The sequence below is a fragment of the Lonchura striata genome, chromosome 2 (genome assembly GCF_046129695.1).
Source record: "Lonchura striata isolate bLonStr1 chromosome 2, bLonStr1.mat, whole genome shotgun sequence".
NCBI lineage: Eukaryota > Metazoa > Chordata > Aves > Passeriformes > Estrildidae > Lonchura > Lonchura striata.
The window spans coordinates 72,852,284-72,875,957 of record NC_134604.1 but is presented as its reverse complement, the minus strand read 5'-3'; the positions used below and the strand labels follow the sequence as shown (position 1 = coordinate 72,875,957).

Below are 23,674 nucleotides of genomic sequence, written 5' to 3'. Positions count from 1 at the left end.
GGCTGTTTATTTCAGCTGCAGTGAAGCCTTTGTCTCTGCCAGTTCCATAATAATTTCCATAATAGATGAGAATCTTCTATTTTTAGAAAACAACTACTGCATATAACAGTTGTGGAATCCTTACATGCACAAAGAGTGCTAGTTGGAAATATAGTAGAATAAACAGAATCTGTTTTCATATATTCTGTACTGTGAGTTTCCATCACAGCACAGACTTATTTTTCACATTTTAAATAACTGCCTAATATAGAAGGCTTTCAAGAAGGGGAAAAAATATCAGCTGAGTTACCTAAACTCAGCATCTCTTATGCACTCAGGCTAAGAGATAAGGCCTACACAACGCAGAAATTTGAGATTTCATTTTGTCCAACCTGAGAATACACAGTCATCTATTAAAAAAACAGTTTGTCCCTTTAAAGTGAAACACAGCACAGCAAAAAATGGTAGTTATCTGTGGTCCTCTGTGAGACCTATTGCAATATCACTGGGAAAGACAGCCGATGTTAAAGGCTTTCAAGGTACTAAATATTTTATGGAGTGCAGTTTGAATTCAAAAGGTAATGAATAATGCTGGCAAATCCTCTGACACGCCTATCTGACATTCTCAGTTCATTCAAGCTATGCAGTTGATGGAAGACTACTAATACTATACCATGATTCAAAAAAAAACAGTGAGTTTATATAACTGTAAACTTGTTCATCTGACACTGGACCTGGAGATAGTAATACAAAACACTGATTGAAAATCTTTTGGTTTAGAATTACACAAGAGCAATATGCTTGATGCCAGTCAAAACTCTGACAAAAATTTTGATTTTCTTTTTATGAGAGTATAAATTTAGCTCACAAATGTAACATTTGTTCAGTATTTGATTTCTTCCTGCAAAATCTTTGATTAAAAACACCTGTATACAAACAGAACTGACATAGCACAATATGACTAAAATGTGCTCTAGATGCCTAATTAACATTTCAAATACCACTATTAGTACAATCTTGATTGAAGGGGGTGTTTTTGGCAGGATTGAATAGAAATCACTATTAAGTCCTATGGAATACAATATTTCCTCTGGGAATAATCGAGAAAAAAATAAGTTGCTATTGCTAAAACGTAAGTATGATATAAAGATAAATGAAATTATCTTAAACTAGAATTTTAATCATATAAAGTGATTTAATGACTTCATCTCATGTTACCTCTTCAGCAAGCTGGCTTGTAATGTAGTGGAGAGCATTTGCAAGGCTTATCATACAGAAAGCAGAAAACAGCCTTTGAAAATGGGGCTATAAACTTGAATAATATTCAGTATTTACAACAGATAATTAATTTATTCTTACTTCCCTCTATGACTTAATGTTAGGAAAGGTTAATAAAAATTCTGACCATAAAACCAAGTATAATATGTGTTCTTGTGGGAAAAATTCAGATTTCTATTATGATCTTTGATCTAGAGAAGTGGCTTCATCACAAACTATTGAGTCAAGGGTAAACATATATATACTTAGAGAAGAAGCATGTCAGAAATATTTTAGAGTGTAATCTTAATTTTTTGAGATCATGAAATATCCCTCACTCAGTGACTTCAGCACAGTGAAGGAATAGTCACAATGAATATAAGAGTTTATGTCATAAAACAGATTTTTAAAGAGGATTTAAACCAAAATTTCAACATTATGTTCAGAATTCAATAATATGCTACATGAGAAATAAAAAAATTCAATCTTAAATAAATATAAAGGATGTGAAAAAGAAGAGTAAAGAAAATCTATTGTTAAGATTGGAAGACTCAGATACTCTTGGTGGAGTGACAACTGTCAATATCTATGACAAATTATTTTTTATCAATGGAAAAGAGTTAGCAAAGTGTCGTAAATTTTCATCATTGCACACTTCTCAGTTTTTGCATTATGAATACCAGTGGATTGGATAAAAGAACAAGGAAAAACAATGAACAAACAAACTAAAACAACGAGGCAATGAGCTGAGGAATTTTTCCTCTGTAGAACCTAAAATATCTTTTTTTAATGTGCACTCTCAGTAAATGCTCAGCAGGAGGTACATTTGTATTGCCTGGGAGATCAACAAGGTGATGCAATGTAGCTTTTCTTGACTAGCTTCCATGATTCTTTGGAATATTGTGTTTTGCAATAATTTTCTCTTAAGGGTAAAAAAATTTGAAAATGGTCATGAAAAAACCTGTGTAGGAATGGAATGATGTCCTATTGCTACTGTTTCAGAGAAAGGGGAGTGAACCTGCATCAGCTAAAAATATTTTTTTCCATAGATACAGTGGTATCTATGTGCCAAGAGTGAAGATGTAAAGGCCCATTTGTCTTAAACTGTGGCTTTTAAAAAGTGTTATATGAAAAAGTTCTGGATTATTTCAGCATAACTCCAGTACAACTAACCCACATAAGATACTTTCATATTCCTTCTTATTAACAAAACCCACTAAAATGCTAATTAATGTTATGTATATAGATCTATTCAAATTATCATAAAGTTTAAATTTAAAAATTGCTATTTTCAATGAACAAACATCAACTTCCATGGGATTTCATTGTCTATAGATTAATATTTGGCTGCCAGTCTCAGATTTCTTTCAGCAGTGAACAGAAGGAGGTGACATTTGAAAATTCATAGTATTTTTGTAGCTCTGTTTCTCAGGAAGAAAGAGCTATGTGAATGTTAAGCATCCTAAGAACTTTAAGGCTAAGTCTGGACATCCAGAGTTATGCTTAACCTGAGAGAGTCAATAACTCCTTCTTGACAGTCAATAACTCCTACTTGATTTATAAATACCCATTCCCATCCTCTGCTCACCTCCCATTTTGTGCCATCGGAAATGTTTAGCTTGTGCTTACTCTCTCCATTTTAAAATTGCATGAATTGCCCTGTGGAGATGTGGATTTGCCTTCAATGCCTGGAAAAGAAAGCAGAACTGACTACCTTAAGCTGAAGTGGCTGCTTTTCAATACTCACATGAAAGGAAATTAATCTCATCCATAAAAAACTACTTTGCCCTGTATGTGGTTACTCCAGGAAGCATCCTGGTGTTTGGGAGCAAAGATGCTCTTTCTTCATTGGAAAGCTATGAAAAATTTCCTGGAGTCAGTATCTGGGATTTGTAGCAGAACAAACAGGCAGAAAGAAAGACAGCAAGCTAATAATATTCATCCTGTCATTTCACTTTAGAGCAAGGTAGAGGGTTCATCTCCATGTCATCTACAGGAATGATTAGAACTTAGGCATTCCTTGGGAGACATTAAGTTGTTTGAGTGCTCTTTAAAGACTGACTATGAAGGAGATAGTGTTTCATTGTTACTGTACAGAGGCATTCAAAATGAAGTAATTAAGTCTTTTTGCTGTAGTGAAATTCATTGCTTCCTGTTCCGAGTTGTGTATATTGTGTATATGCAGAGAGAAGAATACATATTTTCATTTCTTTCAAATTTTTCTCTGCATGAATTCCAACCTTTTTTTAAAAAAAACTCTTTAACTTTCAACTTTTTTTTTTTTTAATAAATCACTCAGTTCTTTCAAATAGTTGGTTTTGGTCTCAATGTAACAGACATTTTACATCATTCCACTTGCTCTTTTCTGTATCTGTTCATTGCATCCCATATTCTCAAGGCTCATAAACCAAATGAATCAAAGACCCAGCTCCTACCCCGCTGCTGAAATGAACCAGGAGTATAGATTTTCTCCTATTACTCTGCCATTACAGATAATGAGGACTATTTTTAGGTTTTTTGATTATGGTTATTTTGTGGTTTGGTGAATTTATTTTTTTAATCCCAGCATGTACATTTCTCTGTCATGTCCATCTTGTCACTCATTATAACCCACAAATCGGTCTCTGAAAAATTTTTACCTAAACACTTTTTCCCCCATAATAGTCCATTGATTTTAACCACTCTTTGTAACCCTTACTTCCTCCTGTTGAATTTCTTTCCATTTTTCAGCAGATTAATGGTCTTTCATGGCTGCTTGGAATTTAAATCCTTTCCTTCAAGCACAGTTGTAACCTCTCCATTTGTACAGAAAGTTGAAGACTCAAGAAAAATCCAATGTAGAAATGGAATATGTTGTGGGGAAAAAAAATCTGTTCTCTACTTTTCTAAGCTGAACTAGTATTAAAAATCAGCTAAAGAGTATCAAAGCAATATTTTCCTATGACTATGGAAAGGGAATAATCACATTATGAAATCACACAAGATCCCCAAAATGTACATGGCTTAAAAAAATTATACTAGCTGTTAAGTACAAAGGCTTTCTAAATAAACATTAGTCATTCAATTAAATTCCAAATGAGGGCTCAAAATCAAAACTAGTAGAAAAATAGTCACAAAGAACTTTCTTCACAAATGTGGATTACTCTGTACCAGGGCATTTGTGATTCTCAGGAAATTTCACCTGCTTTCATAATTTTTACAGATGCTAAAATGCAATAAATCACTGAAATACAGGCACTGAAGTACAGAGGGGTTTTATTTATCATTGAACATCTTTGCAATCCTCATAATCAAGAAAAATTTTATGGACAATTCTTTCTGCTGGGGTAGCAACTCTCAGAACACCAACAGAAAATAATATTAGCAATTGAAAACTAATGAAGTGAAAGGAATAATTTAAAATCAGAGTGGAGACATGGACTCTGGTATTTAAGAATGTGTTATACTGCAATATGGCACACGTATCTATTCAGATTATTTAATTCTTTATTGATTTTAATTTAAGAGTAGAAAAAGACAGAGATTCTGGTCAAATGTGTATTTATAGCTAGAGATTACTAGTTCTGTACTCTCTGATCTGAACAATTAAAGAGAGATCTCTCACTTTGGAAATGACCTGTCAAACTAATTTAGATGTTGGTATCAAAATCTATATATGAGAGCTGAAGTTACTGCTACAAGCAGTGAAGACCTTGTTTCAGTAAATGTTGTCTGTGGAGTTCTCTGGACTTCAATCAGGTGCCTGCAAAAGACAACTACTTACATCTGATACTTCATCAAGTATCTAGGTCATCTCCATAAAGCTGGTTAATATAGGCTATCTTTATCTTTCTGGAATGGGAAATTCTGGGTCAGGATACTAGATGAATCACATGACAAATTTAAATTTGGGCACTGAACTGTTCTCAAAAACCCACTGGCTCTTCCTTCGTGGTAACAATTTGCACATCTAACTCCTTATCACAGTTGCAATGTGATAAAACCTATTCTGAATGTTTCTGTTCTAGCTGACCAGTGATGGTAAGTGAGTGGTCAGCACTCCATTTGGTCAGCCCATCCAGTTGTCACAGAATTGGAGCTCAGTGCCAAACTCTTCAAGTAACAGACAATATGCAATTGTTATAGTTTCCCCACATTTGTAAAGTACCAAACTTAACAAGATGCATTTTAAGGTCTTCTGACTAGAGATACTCCAGAATTTTCCTGTTATACTACCTGTTTCTTTGAACTGTGAGAGCATAAAAAGTATAAAATTTTTAAAAACTGTAAGAATGAGACTGATGCTGGTAATTAAATGCTATATCCACAAGCAGTACTTTCAAGGATTTTAACTTTGATGCTGGCAGAATGCACTAACCATTTTTTATTCTAGCCAGTTGATTCATTCCAGCAGTGATTAGAGAAGATTATCACACCAAGTTTCATGATAGGCCAGAAAAATAATTTGTGAAATCCCATGAAAAATGTCCCTTTAATCATCTATTTCCTATAGTGTATTTTTAGGATGTATTCTACAGATGTAAATGAGTTTGTGAGTAACTTGAAGCAGCTTAAATATAAAATTGCATATTTATATGGTGCATAGCATAATAGGTTTGTCTCAACTTCAGATTAATGGGCATTATCATATTACAAATATCCAATTTAAAAAATACACAATAACATCATTAGATGATAGTAAGAGTAAAGATACTGATAGTAAACATAATGATAGTAAGAATAATGAGTAAAGAGTAGAGATGATACTAAGAGTAAAAAGGAATATTTTTGAAAATTCTCTGGGTATTATTTTGTGCTGAGCTTCCAAAGAAGCTGCTATACTTCATTCGCTAAAACCCCCAAAGACTATTTCCTTCCTTTGGCTATTATTGATCCAAATTATCTTTGTGTGAAGATTCTATTTAGAGCAGGAATTTTTAATGTGATTTTCCCTCACATAAGGAATACTATTCAGCTGAACTATTGTGTATATTACTGTGGGGAATTACACAAAGCATGTCTCAAAACACTGTCCCTGTAAGAGAAGCCACCACAGTGAAACTTGAGATAAACACAGAGACAGCAGAGCATCTACAGCTAGATGTGCATGTTTGTGGTGTTGAAAATATGCCTTACAATGAAAGAGTTAATAAATAAAATGACATAAACAGAATTCTAAGAGACTTTTTTCATAGGTTACAATAATTTTTACAGTACAAAAAATCAGCTCTGATGTTGAAAAAACATTTACCTAGTAAATTGAAAAAAGGAGATGCTGAAGTTAGCAATGTTCAAATTGAAAATCAGATACGTTTTGCCTTATTTAGGATTTTTTTTACATCAGCTCAGTAAAAGACCAATAGATTTTCACCAATTTCCATCAAATTTTGTCTTTAAAGCAGTGGCTCGCATTTCTCAGTAGGCTGACATGAATAATCTGAATGGTACCTTCTCTTAAAAAGTAGCTGAAATATGGAAATGATTGAAATTAACTGCTATGCAAAGTTTCCTTCCCCCTGTCAATGAAAAGGATCTTTTTTTAAAGCACTGGAAAGAAACAGACTTTTACACACTTTTAGTCCATTTTTACAAAACAGCTTGAGCTCAGTAAGTTTAACTACTGTTCTCAGCTCATATTCACTATTTTTTCTTTTGAATCACATATAATTTTCTTCTCCTGTGAAATATTTACTCATGTCAAAACTTTATTAAAGCAAAATTGTCAGTGCTACACAATATTCATGTCTTGCATCAGCCACAAATTTTGTTACCTTTAGAGCAGCACAGAGACTGTTCCACTATGTCTATTTGGACAACCTTTCAATAGATCTCAGGTTTGCAGAATTTTTCATTTTCCAAAGCATCATCATCATTTTCCCCCAGAAAGTATCTAAAATTTATGTATATGAAGCATTTTGCCACTAATTTCAAAGGACTTTTTTAGATTTTCACTGGATTATTTCTGCGTGCATGAACAGACTGCTCATATCCTCTAAGTTCTTGAAGTTTGTAAACTTTGAACACTTCCTTTATGAAGAAACATTCATTTCATTGACCTTATTCCATCTTCAACTTTTCAGCATGATGACTTTATAATATATCTGTTAAGAACTATTTATAATAAATTGGAATTCATGTACACACACACATATAAAAACCACCACCCTTCCCCCATAATCACACACCACACACTGCTATAATCAAAGACAAGCTCAATTTGGGCAATTTGTTTTAAATAGCTTTTTTGCAATTAATGCCTGTAGGGTATTTTTAAGTCCTGTGTAATAACAAAGGTGTCAGAAGTACGTATGCATACTGTGTCTCATTAAGCTATCAGCAAAGAGTTAGATAAATCAGTAAAATAAAGGTTTCTAGTCTATTGAAGTGCAGTTAGATTTGCCAAAGATATTTAGACAGTTCATAACTGCCTCTTTTTAAAAGGTTGATAAAATGCTGATATTATTTGTACTATTTGATTAATAGAAATGAAGTAGATAGACAGACAGATACATTGCCCTCTTTAACTATGTGGGAGTTTCATGCTTTCAGGATTATTATCTTTATACCAGAGAGATAGATATACAGAAAATATCTAGGATCTATTCCCAATAGTCTTCAAGGTATTGGATTGCCACAATTCTTACCCTCATCTTCATCATCGTTATCATTATCTAAAGGCTGATGTTCCAGAAACCAGCTTTTTGCAACTTGGTAGAAAAATTAAGTCACTCAGGTAGTTGATTTTACTACTTTGTATTGTGACTCTACATGCATGATAAAGTCATATTGTGTGGCAAATTTTATATAGAAGACATTAATAGCTTTTCCTTTTAAATGATTGCATTTGTCATTAGTTAAATCCTTGTTTTGGTATTATAAATATCTGTTTACATTTTTATTAGTTTTTGTTTTGAAACAATTGAAAAAGCTGACACAGCTGTATATATATATAAGTTGGAGGTAAGTAGGATTATATAATTTACATATGCAGGCTCTTTATCATCCCCATTCAAAATTAGTAGAAAGCGCATATTTTTTATTGATTTCTGAACAAGTTGGATAAGGTCCAACTAAGATTACTAAGGCTGTATAAAAGTTGAAATTCTTTGCTACTCTGAGACTGGAATTTCGTATGTTGAGGAGTAAGTACCATCCATTAAAAGAGATGATGGGTTGACATAAAAGAATAAATCAGAATATATTAGAAACCTCTTTATTGGATTTGGTTGGTTGTCTGTTAGTTTTTTTACTTTAAGGATTAATGACAAAAGTAATGACAACTGGGATCCAAGATGAAAATCTGTGATTTCTGTCTTTGAGCAGAAGTTCTTTATCCCTAGGCTATAGTCACACTAGCAAAGGAGAGACAAATTCAGCCAATTGTTTTACAATCCTTTTACAGTGTGTGTGTTCCATTCTCCCTCTCTTTCTGTGTTTCTCTTCAATTTTGGTGAATGTAAATTAGCAAAATCCTTGTAGATATTAAAGATAAGAATAATGACACTTGCATTAATGAAGAGAACTGGCTTTGACAGACCAAAGGTTAAGGGCTCTTCAGTTTCAGGACCCTAATAAGAGACAGTTTGGTGGAAATAACTACTGCCTTCCTAAACACTGTATTTAATTTATTTTCCCCTCAAGACAAAATCCAATTAAAAATCCAATTTTTGTTCTTGACAGCTATCAGACAAACTCCTTTTACTCTCTTTTCACTTTTGGGGTAAGAAGATTGCTTGCGGCCATTTTTTTTCCACGTCCTGTATCATCAGAAATGTAGTTTATTCTGGGCACTCTAGCTGTGGTAAGGGGTTCAGCAATCCTCAGGAACTGAGACGGCTGTGAAAGTGTTTGTTGCTCAGAGTTAAAATTACTGAAGACTTTTGAATACCAAGACCAAGGCCCAAATCTTGATAATTATAAAAAAAAATTCAGGTTTCAGTTTTGTGAAAACAACATTTACTAAATGTAATTTAAAAAACAAATCCTTAATACATAAAAACTATATATAAAACCTATATATTAACTATAATTTTATACTATTTTTTTTTATTTTAGTCAAAGGACTCCTTTATTTGTGAAACTTCTTATTTATTCCTTCAACAAATTTTAAGTTTGGTGGGGAAATTTGTCTGTCATTTCTTCTAGAGAGCAAACCACCAAGCAGTTGTTATCAAGGCACAAGAGTGTTTGATAACACAATCAAAAATCTCCATAATTCATGCTTCTCTATCTAGGAAGATATAATGATAATATGCAGTAGGTAAGTAAATTACAGAAAATTGCCTGTTTAAATCTTCATACATATTTAAAAGACAGGGATTCCTTTGCTAGCAAGCTTGGCATCAGTCTTTTTTCATGACATTACTATGATCCTGCTTTTTCTGGAATGTTGTCAACCTTGTTCTTCCCAATTCTCTTAACAACAAATAAGGCTAGGAATACTTTCAGTTGTTCTGCCATTCCTATCATATATGGGAGGACATCTATAATTAACCCAAGTAGATCAGATTATAAATTACTTTCACTTGGTTTAGTGCATATTGAGAGAGACATCAGACTACTTTGTAGCTGAAGTTCACAATCTTGCAGGATATGATTTAAAAAAACAATCTCTTGTTACCAGAGGTATTAATATATTAAGAATTATTTTCTTACCTTTTTTAGTTCTCCATAAAAATGTCAAGAATAAATTCCCTCCCAACGATTTCCAAGGGCGAGAAGTTAAAGTTTATTGCATTCTAATAATTTGTATTTGTATTAAACAATATTCCAGTGAATTAAAGCTTTTAAAATCTTTTAAAAATAAAATTTTTAATTTTAGAAAATTATGTTGTTTTATACTATACAAAAATTTACAGTATTGTCCCTGTTCTTCTCCAAGATATACCAGACTGCTTTCAGGGGCAGCAGCTGACCATTCCTTTAAAAAATTCCTTTAAATTATAGTATGACATATGCTGAAAAGATTATGATTTCACTTAATAAACACCAAACATCAAATGTTTTAAGTCTTTTACATGGTAAAGTGCAGCTGTGTTCCCATACCACTTTTCTAGAGATTTTTTTTGTTATGTATGAATAGTGAAATACCAGGTAAAAATATCTTCCTGGTGATCTAAAAAAGCAGGAGTGTTCATTTTGCTAGAATTTGTGGGCATAGACTAAAATATATTTAGCTTCATTATCTTACACAAGAAGTATTTTACCAATATGCATAATATTTATGTGTGTTGCATACAGATCTGCACCTGCTGGGGAAAAAGGAAAAAAGGAAGACAAACTAAGATAAAAGAATCCCAATTCAATAATATGTAATAAAAAACCCCACAGCAAACAAAACAAGCAGTTCACAGAAGAGATGCAAATTTTGTATGGCATGAAGAATGGGGTTCTCAAGAGTTAGAGCTACACAACCTTTTCAAAATCCCTAAGCATCAGTTTTCCACAGTTATAATATTAACATCAATTCTCTTGGGTTCAAAGCAAATAAAAGTTCTTATTCAAACATCCTTGCTTCATTAACTTCTATTGTTTTCATAGCATTATTTTTCTTTATAGGGTTTCACAGCACTTGCATTGCAGCATTATATGCTGGAACTGTGTGAAATTAATATATTTTCTGAACAAGCACAGAAAATATTTCCTTTATGAAGGACATCTCCTAGAAACCTCAGAGAAGAAAAATAGCACAGAAATAAAATTCCCTAGAAAATATATTCAGTCCTGAATTTATGCTCTCAGACATTTACATGAATGAAATGAAACTAGGTAAAAAAATGTCTTTCAGGCAGGTGCTTAATAGATTTAGAAGTTCAACAATGCCTGCATTCTGTATCAAGTTGCATAATTAGTCTGTCACTGAATTGCTGCAGTTATTAAAGATCTATTAGAATATGGAGGTATTCTAGCAACTTTGTCAGATGGTTCTTTCTATGTGCAAATTCTTTTAATGCGTGAAATAAATTGAACAATCAACAGAGAAGTGTCTGAAATGACAAACTGGGTTAATTGTCAACTGCACATCAGGAAACTTAAATTATTAATAAAAAATATATAATGTAGGCTTTTCCAGAAGCATTTTTAAAGGTTGACAACAGACTGGAGCTTTTAAAATAAGTAAGAAGGAACACCTGAGGTGTTGCTTGCAATCATTGCACAGAAGTGCCTCAGAACAAATCATTTTGTAATCATAGAAATATCCCAAGAAAATTTTTGGTTTTATCACAGCTAGAAGGATCATAAGCAAATTAGCTATTTATCAAATTTCAATAGAAAAATTTATTTTACTGTAAAAATTTTATTAATATATTTAAGTTGCTAAATAGTCATCCTTCTTAATAATTTAGCCACTATATGATAGATATTAACCTGTATATAAATTTAATTCAATCAATAAATACAGATTTTATTGAATTCAGCTGAAGAAAATGCCGTTATAACCACATTTATTAGAGTTACACAATTAACATACAGTTATTTGCTCAAACTAATTAATTACTTTTACATATATTAAGAATAAGGTTCTAAAACTTTGCCAATTGCTTCTAGTGTCAAATTCTGTCTGAATTTGAATTCTTAGTTTACATTTTACAATTGGTTCAAAGGCCAATTGTTCATCTTCCACAGCTTTGCCATTTTTATGCTCTTATAATTCTGAAAACTGAGTGAAAAGCTACTGAGAAAGTTGAATACCTAAACACCAAACTGACGCTGTAGGCAGACATGCAGACACTAGCACAGTTCTGTATTTTTGCACCACTCTTTTGATGTTGTTTAAAGTAGGAATCCAGTCCTCACACCACCAAGATTTTGGCATACAGAGTTCCTGTAACTATTTTATTAATTTATTTCTCTGACTATACCAACAGCAGAACTTTGTCTAATAGTCTAGGAATGCCAAACAATTCATGCTTTACACAGTGGACTACTTTTCTTGCTACTTTTTACGCATTATAAGGCTTTGATTGAAATCATCCTTAAAAGACTGACACAGAATTACATTAGGAACATTTTTTGGGTCTGGCCAGCTTGACCAATCTAGGCCACTATTCTACTCCTGACACTGCAGCCAGTGAGATGAGCTTGGGAAAGTATGCGAGCTTGGTTATGTTCTCCAATCCTTATTCTTGGTACTTACCTCTTCAAAACTTGTTTAACTTGTGCCTACTTCATGCTTCCAACTGTTTTTAATTTATCAGTCTTATATCTTAGCCCTGTTCAGACTGGCACAAATATTAAGAGTATGGTTATGGCATGCTGACAGCATTTGCTTCAGCCTAGAATAAAGTTCCCACACCTATTTACTTTAACATATAATTTGTAAAAATTTTTATTCTAAAAGAAAAAAAAAAAAAGAAGGAGAAAGAAAGCAATGCTGAAGAAGTTGAGAAAGGGAACTGATCATATATGTGAAAATATGACTTGATTACTCCTCTTATTAATTTCTTCACAAACTTTTTGCAATAGTCATACTCAGTAATAATGATCCTTACATATGTAGACCTATTATCTACTTCTTAGTAATTTCCATTAATCATGCAGTTAGAATTGTTGTACACAGACTGTATGGTACCTAAATTTTCCCTTTATGTTACGTTTATCCCTTCCACAACCCTCTCTAAAGGTCAGTGGGGTCAATCATCATTTGGGTCAATGCATTCTTTCATTAGTATCCAGAACTGTCCTCTGAGAGGAGTTAGATGGTGAAGGCAGTGGTTTTCTACCTCTCCATTCTGGTTTTATTACAAAATCTACTTGGATACTCTTTTTTTCTCTTTTACTCAGAAGTTAATTAGTTGTTTACCTACTAATTGGTTTTATTAGACCACTGCCATATATGGTTTAGTCCTTCCACTGCAGAATCAAGACCAAGTGGAAACAAAATGACATGTTGCTATCTAATAGGAAATAAGATACTGTGGAATCAATGTTCATTTGAAGGACGCAGCCCTCTTGACCCTCTCTGACCCTCTTCATAAATTTTTGCAGTCGCAGCTTAAAAAGATCTACAGTCAAGATCTTGACAAGACCAGGGGCCTGAATTGCTAAGTCATTCTAAAAGTAATGGCCTCTACTGATTAGTAGAAACATCATATTTTCTTAGCTTTACAGTCTGGTGGTTAATCTCCCTTTCTCATGGGAAGACCTGCTCAGTGTTGCCCACAGTTTAAAGGACTTCAGCTAATCTGTAGGCAACACACCATGACCTTTTTGAAATGTGTTAGTGTGTAGCAATAGCAAAGAGAAGACTACCTTTTCAGCAATATGATAGTAGGGATATTAGTCAAGAAAACAAAGGAAAGGGATTTCCTTTTTTTTTATTATTATTCTTTTAAATTCCAAATTCATTAACTAAAATTTCAGGGCTTTTATCAGGACAGAATCAAAGGTTCCTTTCCCCTAATGAGAGCATTTTCATTCTTTTACAGTGTAAAATAAAAAAAAAAATCTACGAGTCTGGAGTGGGCACTTATATAGTGCCCACCAGGAATAGATGGAAAGAGAAGGCAAGGTCTGTGGTCTGTGGAAGCACCACCAACTAGATAAATCTGAAGCAAATGTAAATGTAGAGACTGGAGGTAGATGTCAGAAATCAGACATCTACTGAAGCTGAACTGGGTAGCAGTTCCTTTTGGCCCTGGTACAGTGAAAGCCAAAGAAGAGATAAACTCAAGGCAAGAACAGAAGAGAATATATCATGTCTGGTCACTCTGACCCTCTGATGCTGACCACTTTGACGAAGGAAGGTGCAACAAGGATTTTGCTGGCAAAAGAGTAAACTAAAAGGACATTACTAGTATGAGAAGAATAATCAGAAGACTGTATTTCTAAAGGGGACTGGGACAAAGAGGTCCGAGTGGAAATTTTTTTATGAATGTAGTGACCTGTAAATACTGGTAAACTGTCTAATAAACTGGCTTGGCTTTGATGGCATAAATGGGATTGGTGTCAGTCAATCCTCGTAGGTATATTGTATTTAAGACTTGAAAAATACAGGCAGTGCAGGGAAATAGCTATGGATGGGATATGCAGCCTAAGGGGATGTAACTGTAGTGTCTGAGAGCACCTAAATCTAGGCTAATAAGGGGGTTAGCTGAGTGGGCAGAAGGTGACATAGATTGGAGATCATTAGAGTTACATAATTAAGAAACATGTAGAAGAATACAAAAACAAAGCTGCCAGGCTTTTGGGACTCCATCACAGTTCTTGCAGCATCCCAAACTGAAGAAAGAAGTTTAAAAATGCTAGAACTTTAAGAAGATGTGGGGCATCACTGAAGATACTGTAGCAAACATTATGAACTGTGGATAAAGTATGCTGGTTTTGGGTTGGTGGGGACACACAAACAGCTCTTTCTATATTGAGGCTGCTCCATATATGCCTTTTGCTACTACTGGTCACTTTTTTTACTCAGCCTGGAGAAGAAAAGACTGAGTAGAGACCTCATTGCTGATACAACTTCCTCCTGAGGGGAAGAAGAGGGGCAGACACTGATCTCTTGTCTGTGGTGATCAGTGATTGGACCAAAGGGAATGGGGTCAAACTGTATCAGCAGTGGTTTAGGTTGGATTTTAGATAAAGATTCTTCTCCCAGAGGGTGTTTGAGCACTGGAACAGGCTCTCCAGGCAAGTGATCACAGCACCAGCCTTGATAGTGTTCATTAAGCTTTAGGGAAATGCTCTCAGGGACATGCTATAACTCTTGGGGATTGTCTTGTGCAGGGCCAGGAGCTGGACTTCAATTATACTTACTGGTCCTTTCTAACACAAGGTATTCTATGATTTTATCCTCTTTTGCTTTTCCAGCATGGAAGGTAATATCCCCATGTAATAGTTAATAGTAGATATCCCCATGCCACTTTCCTATGATTGCCATTTTGGTAAATTTTCCACTCTTGAAAACTCAGTCAATCAAACTATTTTGCATCTCTCACATTTCCTACAGAAAATGTAATGCATTTACATTAGGACTTATTCCTGTTACTTGTTTCCTTCCCTAGCATTATACTCTGTAATTTTGGCCTAGAGCTACAGAAAAATATATGTAGCCATGTGTTTGCTTAAATTCATTGGTTTCTGCCTGATACAGTGTGAATGCTGTGAGTTATCTTGTAGATAGCCTGTCCAAGTTGCTGCTTTCATTCCCCAAAATCTTAACCATAAGTTCTTAGATGCTAGACTCTCACCAGACCAATGAACCCAGGTTAGGTATCTGTGGCATGCAGTCACACTGTCAAATATCTATAACAAAGAAAGTAATGTTCAGACAACCAATTCAAGAAACTTCTGTGTTCTCAAGGAAGTGGGGAAGACTGAGTGCATTTCAAGGAGTGTGGAAGTATGGGATATTTTACAGTTGCCTTTTCAGCTTGTGATCAACTTCTTCATCTGATGCTATTGACACTGGAGACCAGAGCAATGACCTGTGTTTGCTGTCCTAGAAATATAAGCTTGTGTTCCAGCAGTCACTGGTAGGGACTGTTGCCTTTTCCTTTGCAGGGTGTCCTTATGGGTCATATGTGTCAGTCTTGCTCTTTAGGAAAAATTAGTAACTTCTACGGAATTTTGTAGATGGAATAGCTACATTTGGAATGAAAGGAAAACCTCCATAAAGAGCCAAGGGAGACATGCATACCAGTATTTTTAATGTTTTGACCTTTCAATATCATGAGACTACCATGAAGCTGAACCATTCTGAGTGGATGCCTGACATTTGTAACATTTTCCATTATGTGAATGGAGGAACAAAATGTCCTTGGGTAAATGAATCTCTGTTAAAAATAGCCACCGACAGTGGGAGATAAGTGTCTCTTGGACACCTGCTTTAAATGAATGAGCTTCAATTTCAAGTGCCCTAATCGCTAGATGAGAATCAAGGTCTTTTTTTCTGTGATTTAACATGAAGACTCCTACTTGTGTGTTCAGTGGCCCTGCTTCAAAGGAAAAGGTGATGGGCAAAGACAATCAGAATACATCACTGCCTGGTGATTAAGTCATCCTCTTCAAACGAGGTCTTTTGCAAGCAGCAGGAGAACTGGAATGCCGGCCCACGGATGACAGCTGTATGAACATGTGTTTACTGATGTATGAACATCAGTGTTTATAAAATTATGCCACATTGGAAAACAGGGGGATTAAGATGTCAGTAGAAGGACCCTACATAAATAAAACGTTAGAAAGATTTACATAGTTTAAAGCATTTCTTTAATTGGATGCTTAAAGTAATTTAATGTTGTTCTTTTAATATATAGGTAATATCAGTATAGATAACCATACTCATAATAGCTTTTTCAAATGCTTATTATGTTAGTCCTTGCTGAAGAAATATTTTTACAAAAAGAAAAAGTCACCAGGATGATTATCACTATGAAAACCTTGTTAGGTACAGTTGGAAAATCATTCAGTGTGTTTCAGACACTTGTTTACACATTAAAATACCTTGCATTTCCTGGTGTTTGAAAAGGAATCTGCTTGTAATTCATACAAAATAGCTTTTTTAATGTTATTATAATTGCAGAAGAAATCACAGCACATGAAAAATTCAAAAGAACTCTTTAGAAAGTCAAGAACATAGGGATTCAAACTTCTTCTTGTAGTGCTTTTCTTTCTACAAGAAATAATTTTTAGTCCTGTGAAGTAATAAACATCTTTAATAGGGGAAAAAAGGCAGGAAAACAGAAATCCCCACAAGTTCTTCCAAAAGAAAATTATTTCAATCTTTCAATGCTTAATCGCCCACTCTTGGTGTTCATCTTGCTTAGGAGTATTATATTTATGTGATTAACTAAGAGCTTAGCAGGTCTCCTATACCAGTCTCCTATACTCCTATTCATGGGGAAGCTGAAATTCATTAGAATACTATTTAGAAAATGAGGGAAAATGATTCATCTCTTCTTAACATGGCAAAGAAAATATTTTCTTATAATAGAGAATATTCATGCATGTGTGTCTGCTTGTACATCTAAAATGTTCATGGGTTCAAATAAGCTTTAAATTGGGCATTTAAATGAGAGAAAAGTGCTTTGGATGTTTTCAGAGGCAGCTATACAACAATAATAAGCTATCTCCATAATAATATGTGTATATTTTTTTAAAACAAAGTTAAACTTTTCAGACTGTGGAGGTCAATACATAAGAACCAGATACTCATCTGGTGTAAAAAAATGAAGGACCATTGATTTCCTCCCTCCCATACATTTCCAAAATCGTTTAGAAACTTTTATTTGTGTTGAGTTATTGAATACACTTTCCTTCAAATTCACTACAACATAAGAAAGACATTTAGCTGTTAGAGAACACCCAAAGGAGGGCACAAGGATGGTGCAGGGCCTCGAGGGGAAGCCTTGTGAGGAGCAGCAAAGGTCACTTGGTCTGCTCAGCCTGGAGAAAACACTGAGGGGAGACCTCATTGTAGTTACAATTTGGGGCAGGCACTGATCCATTCTCTGTGCTGACCACTGACAGGACTTGAGGGAATGGCTTGAAGCTGTGTCAGGGGAGGCTTAATCTGCATATTAGAAAAAGATTCTTCACCAAAAGGGTTCCTGGGCACTAAACTGGGCTCCCCAGGGAAGTGGTCACAGAACCAGCTTGGCAGAGTTCAAGAAGATTAACCTGAAGTAATTTTCTTGACTAGGTAGGGTACTCAAAAAATGCATTTCCAATTTTAAAATACAAGTTCAAAAATACAAATTGTGTCTTAATGTGGTTATTTCAAAGTAAAATTTTGCAAAACTTTTATTTTTAAAAACTGCTAATCTTCGCAAAAATGGGTCATTACTTTGTTTCCTATAACTCTGAAGAAAAATCTGCCATTTCACCAATACATGACTGAGGAAACTAAGCCTAAAAAAATATATCAAGGAATAATGTTGCTTTTAGGTAAATTGTGAGCAGCTGATTTCCCTGAATAAATGTCAATGTTCATCATTCTGAAAATTAGTAGCTTGGAATATAGCCACTTGATCTGTGCCCTTCGAGCAATGTATTCCTTTAAAAGTGAAGAAATAAATTTTCTTGAAAGCATGGTGCTTACTCCTATGCACCGATAAAACCTAGTAATTCTCCAAATCTACTCCATCCCACTAAAAAATTCTCAGACCTTCAAAGAGACAAGTTTTGTGTGGTTTTTTGCTTTTTATTTCTCTTCACCTGAACACACAAATTGCATCTATACAAGAAAGCTTTAATTTGTAAGGAAACTTCTGACACACAAACTGGTTTCTTTTCTCTGAAAAAATTAAATCAAGAAGAAAGAGTATTATCAATTAAATTTTTGTCTCTACATATGAAATGTCCCTGGTACATGACATTGTGAGTTGAAATAACAGCAAATGTAAAATTCTGTAGTGCTTTGGAACTGATAAAAGTCTTATTCAAAGGTATGATGTTTTTGTGAAGTTTAGAGAATTTTAAACAAACATGAAGCTTTTTGCTAATTTGTTCCTTCAGAAATCTTGCCCTGTTTAGATAAATACAATATTTTTTTTCATCATCATCATCATCCTAATTCTTATATTTTAGAAAACAAAAGATAGTTTGTAAAGTAAAGTAAAAATGGAAAGAAAATAGTTTCTGGAATAGTATTCTCTTTGTCCTGAGTTATTAAAAGGAAAAAAAAATTGTGCATTTCATATGGTATTTTTTACCTAAACCTTTAAATTTTATTAATAAATAAATTATTGTTCATTTTGATGATTGTAGAATGTGATTAAACTCTTCAAATTAAAAACAAAGGTGTCACTACACAACAAGCAAGTTATATAAACCTCTCCTTGCTGATCTCAGAGCTTGCATGTATTTTTCCCATACATGTCAGAATTCTTGTCAGAATGGTTTTGGATGCTTTGATTCCATTAGCAACAATGAGCTTTTTGAACTACATTGACTACGCTTCATTGGTACAAGACAAGTATTGGCACAAACTGCAGCTCAATGCACATGAGCTGAAGTGCCAAGTGGAAGCAAAGAGCAGTCATGGAGCAGGCACATATCTTGTGTTAATATTTATTGATACATCTATCCCATTCTTCAACAGCATCCAACAGGCATAAAGATGGAAGATTCTGAAACAGAGATGGACTCAGTGAGTAGACTAGGGCACTCCAGGCAAGGTCAGTGCAAAGGGAAGCAGCTAAGGGATGCAGAAACTGATAAAGTGATTTTTGGGCTCTCCTTCCCAAAGGGTGCTGCTGCTGCTGCTCACACAAGTAGCTAAGAGACATGTTTATTCCTAGAAGCTCTAGCAGTTTCTAACAGCCCCTGGAAGCTAATCCTACTGAAAAGGTGCTTACATCTGCTATCTTCAGCCATATTTAAATCCTTAATTTAGAGTTGGGAATTGTCAAGTAGCTCTTCAGCTGACACCAGGGAAAGCATAGCCAGCTGGGAGCACAGCAAACAGAGGCAGCAATTTGTACAGCAGTTGAGATGGAAGGTTTCCAAAAACTCTCTTGAATATGGGAAGGCTCAATGCTGGCTGTGATGTGCCACAGGGCATGGATCCCAGCAGCAGCGGAAGCAGCTACCCCAGCACATCAGACACCTCTTGAACTCTCATTAACTTCTGCAAGGAGGACACAGCCATCCAGCACAGAGCGTGGAGTGTTTGGTGCCTTTCTATGAGCCTTGGGCAGGCAGAGGTGGTGGCATTGCCTAAGGGATGTTTGAACAGGCTGGGAGGTCAGTAAGCTAAGCACTGCAGGAGGAGTCTGCGCAAGTTGATTTTTAATATGTGGCAGATAAAGGTAATCAAATTTTATATCAGGCTTAATTCTACATTATTTCAAGGGAAGGTGGAATAAAAGCAAAGGAATAATCAAGATTTCCATTGGTCAGATTTTTGTATTTTTTTAGTCAGTAGGATGTTTAATCCAAATATCAAAGTGTGGCTGAAATTACTTTTCTTTGTGTTTGTTTTCAATTTCATTGGACATAACTATCGGAATATTCCAAAACTGTAAATCAGTTCATGAAACCTTATCTTTGTCTTTGTTGTATACCAATGAGTTATGGTAATAACAGATACATCATCTGCCAGAAACATAAAACAAAAAAAAAAAAAACCCAAAACAACAAAAACACAAAAACCCAAACAAACCCCAAACCAAACAACAAATAAAAAATCCAAAAACCCCAAAAAGCAAAAACAAAAAACCCAAACACAAAAACAAAAAAATCCCCAAAACCAACCAAACAAAAAGCCCCAAACCAACACTGAAACACTTCTTCCAGTTTTACTAGAAATAAAAACACTTCAGCTGTGACACTTGGTATCTGTATTTTTGTGTGTAGAACCTCTTCTGGGACATACACTTACCTGAAAATTTCCTTTCACCTGTTTCATTTCTCATCTGAAGAAAAAAAAAAAAAAGAGTAAAAAGAAGAAAAAAAATTTTGCCCCCTTACATGAAATCAAAATTTCACCATCTGTACTAACACAACATATGAAACAGCATCTGCTAAAATTAACTAAGCATAGATAGAGAAATTGACAGATCTAGGCAACTCATGCCCAAAACTCTCAAGGGAAGTAGCAAATTACTGTGATAGTAACACAATTGGTTTTACCATCTGAACTATAAATTTCTTATGATGATCTGAATAGCTGAATTATCTCCAAACCACTAATTTTATTTTTTAATAACCCAGAAGGAAACTGGAGACTTTTTAAAGCCTCAAAGGACTAAAAACAGTAGCAATATTTCAATTACAATGCAGAAAAGGCCCGGGGAACCATAGGCTGTTTAGGCAGATGTTTATCTTTGATAAAATAACTGATTTGTAGCTATCAAAGAATCAGAAATAAAGTTCAAGCAAAAAATCAATAAAAATATTTTAACCCCCTGTTTTCTGGGAGGGACTGCCCAGATTTGATACTAGCAGACTTCTTCTACCCTTGGATTATATAATTTTATGGGGTTTTTTTATCCCTGCTCCACAAGGCTGTGTGCACTTCATAATTTGTCATAATCACAGCATATATGATTGGGGACCAAAGGGATTATAACATTTGGCACAATCTCTTAGACCCAGGAAAAGTGGGTCTAAGATGAAAATGATTTTTCATTTTTATATTTTTCCCAGTACAAAACATGCATTATCTAATGTAAGGGGAAGGGGAAAAAAAAAAAAGCAAAATAAAAAAATGCTCAGTTCATTTAATGAATTCCTTGAGAATTTGTTGTCTTGGAAAAACACTGAAATACAGAAAAGAGATAAAAAAATCTCAACAGTCAGCTGTTAAAAAAATATGTTTTTAGTGCTAAATAAAGGAAGGCCAGGTACGTCTCTGGCCTCACATCTCATCTCCATGGAGGATCAATTCACAGTGTAGACTTGCTTACTTTTCAAAAGTTGAATTTAGCTTGCTGCTGGGCCATATGTTGTGAATTAATTATTTCTGTGATTTCTCTTTTTTTTTTTTTTTTGGACCAGATTCTGATGTAAAAGAGGATTCCGTTGCTTGATTATCAGAGAGCTTTTTTTATATGTAACTGAACACATGGTATGCATGCTGCTTTCATTGTATGATGACCTGTAAAAGTTTCTGAATATGCAAGCCTTCTCAACAAATACCAAACTTGCCATCCTTAGGATCCAAAAGAGCACTGGAAGGAAGTAATTGTGCAACAGTTTTAACTTGGTTATTAACATGACCTTTTTTCATTAGATTATTTAAATATCAGGATTAAAATTGTTTCTTAGCTTCATATATATGCTGTGCATTTTTTGGTTAAAATAAAATTTAGAATGCAAAAAATGCCTTGTTTGCCATCCTAAAGCTTCACCTTTCTATTCTACAGTTATAATATAGGGACATACATAGCTGATTCCACACAAGACAACTGCATGTTACCATGAGGTTCAAGTAAAAAAAAAAAATATATATATATATATAAAATTGAAAGATATGAAAGATATTCCACTGCAAAATGCTGCTATGCTGTAGATAAAACCACTCAGGCAACAGTCTCATTGTTAGAGAAGTGCTTTTTCTGTAAGTCAGATGAGCACAAAGGGTTGGGCCAGGCTGGCCTAGACACATCTATGCAGAACAAGGCCAACAATCTCTGTCCTGGGACCTCCACAGTCAGTCAGAAGCCTGTGGCCTGTCGCAAGCAATGGCAATACCAGGATACAAAGCCACAAGTGCAGAATTATTTCAAAGTCTTCAAAAGCAAGTGTAGTTCTCCAAATGAAACCATAAATGCAGCGAATAAAAACATTCTTGTTTACTCACCCCACGTGGTTTCCCATGTAGTTTTTCTATTAATAACAGTACTACTATAGATTTTAGACCCCTTTTGTCATTATCTTTTACTTCCAGGTAGTTTATATGTACTTTTCATCAAATCAGTTTATCTATATCTCAACTTTCTGTAGTTATCTATTCTCACCAAAATAGAAAAGGCATAGTTGACTTAACTGAATATTCATTTTAGCATTTTTCAATATTTTTTTCTAATTTTTCAAAATAATTCTGAATTCCAATTCCAATTTCTCTTATTTCCTTCATATGGCATACAGCTCGTTTCTGAAGACTGAAATGCAGACATTTTATTCATTAAAAAATTATGTGAATAAAGTGAAATGACCTGTGTCATACTGGAGGTCAGATCAGATGATTTAAAAGCCCTTCAGGCTTTAAAACCAAGGAAATCTCTATAAAATATATGAAGTTTCAAAGATATTTCACCATGCTAAATGATTGCCAGAGCAGCTTGCATGAAGAAAATAAGCAAATAGTGCTTGCTTAAAACTTGAAATCTAAATTTCCTTATCTATCACCGGATGTTTGGGCTTAGTTGTACTTACACAAAGATATATATCTAACAGTTTATGCTATGTCTTATCTTACAATTACAATACTTTTGAGGTTAATAAATTCTCTCCTGAAGTTATTATAGATCTGCAGGCTGTTATTCAACACCTAGTCCAGCCCCCAAGAGTGAATTTTCTAATAGCGTGTTAAAATGGGAAATGATATATTGAAATTCTTGTCTTATAAGGCATTGCTACATAAGTAAATTTCAAGTTAATATGATTAACAGCTGTAATATATGTGATAACTGCAATAAAGAAGTCTTGCTGACAAACAGAAGATATTAGTGTGAGATATTAGAGAATTCTCCCTATGCTGCCTAATACTAGAACCGTATACGTATAAAATGCCTCTGCATTTGACTCAAGAGTTGGGGAAAAAAAAACAACCAAACCACACAGGTCAATGGATCTCCTCTGCTATATTCCTACACCTGCCATCCAGGTAATCTTGACCTCAATTTTTTCCTGTGTTTGACATAATGAAGAATTAATTGAAATCGCGACCACAGACCATAAAAATGATGTAGATGGGAAAAGGTTACAGCCTAGAATACCAAATACAAGGTCCTTCTACAAAATCATGTAGACTGAACACTCATAAAAGTAGCTTAAAAATTAATGTGAGAAATCAAAA

General features: G+C 34.4%; 1 long non-coding RNA gene across 1 annotated transcript in view; it reads right to left on the bottom strand.

Moving 5' to 3' along the window:
• Nucleotides 1–19,212: 19,212 nt before the first annotated feature.
• LOC110468107 (uncharacterized) overlaps nt 19,213–23,674 on the bottom strand; it is a 148,553-nt gene continuing 144,091 nt past the window's right edge. Inside the window, exons 4-5 of the long non-coding RNA XR_002465015.3 lie at nt 20,534–20,567; nt 19,213–19,280 (exon numbers count right to left, since the gene is read on the bottom strand). This is a non-coding gene — a long non-coding RNA (uncharacterized LOC110468107). The remainder of the gene's footprint in view (nt 19,281–20,533; nt 20,568–23,674) is intronic.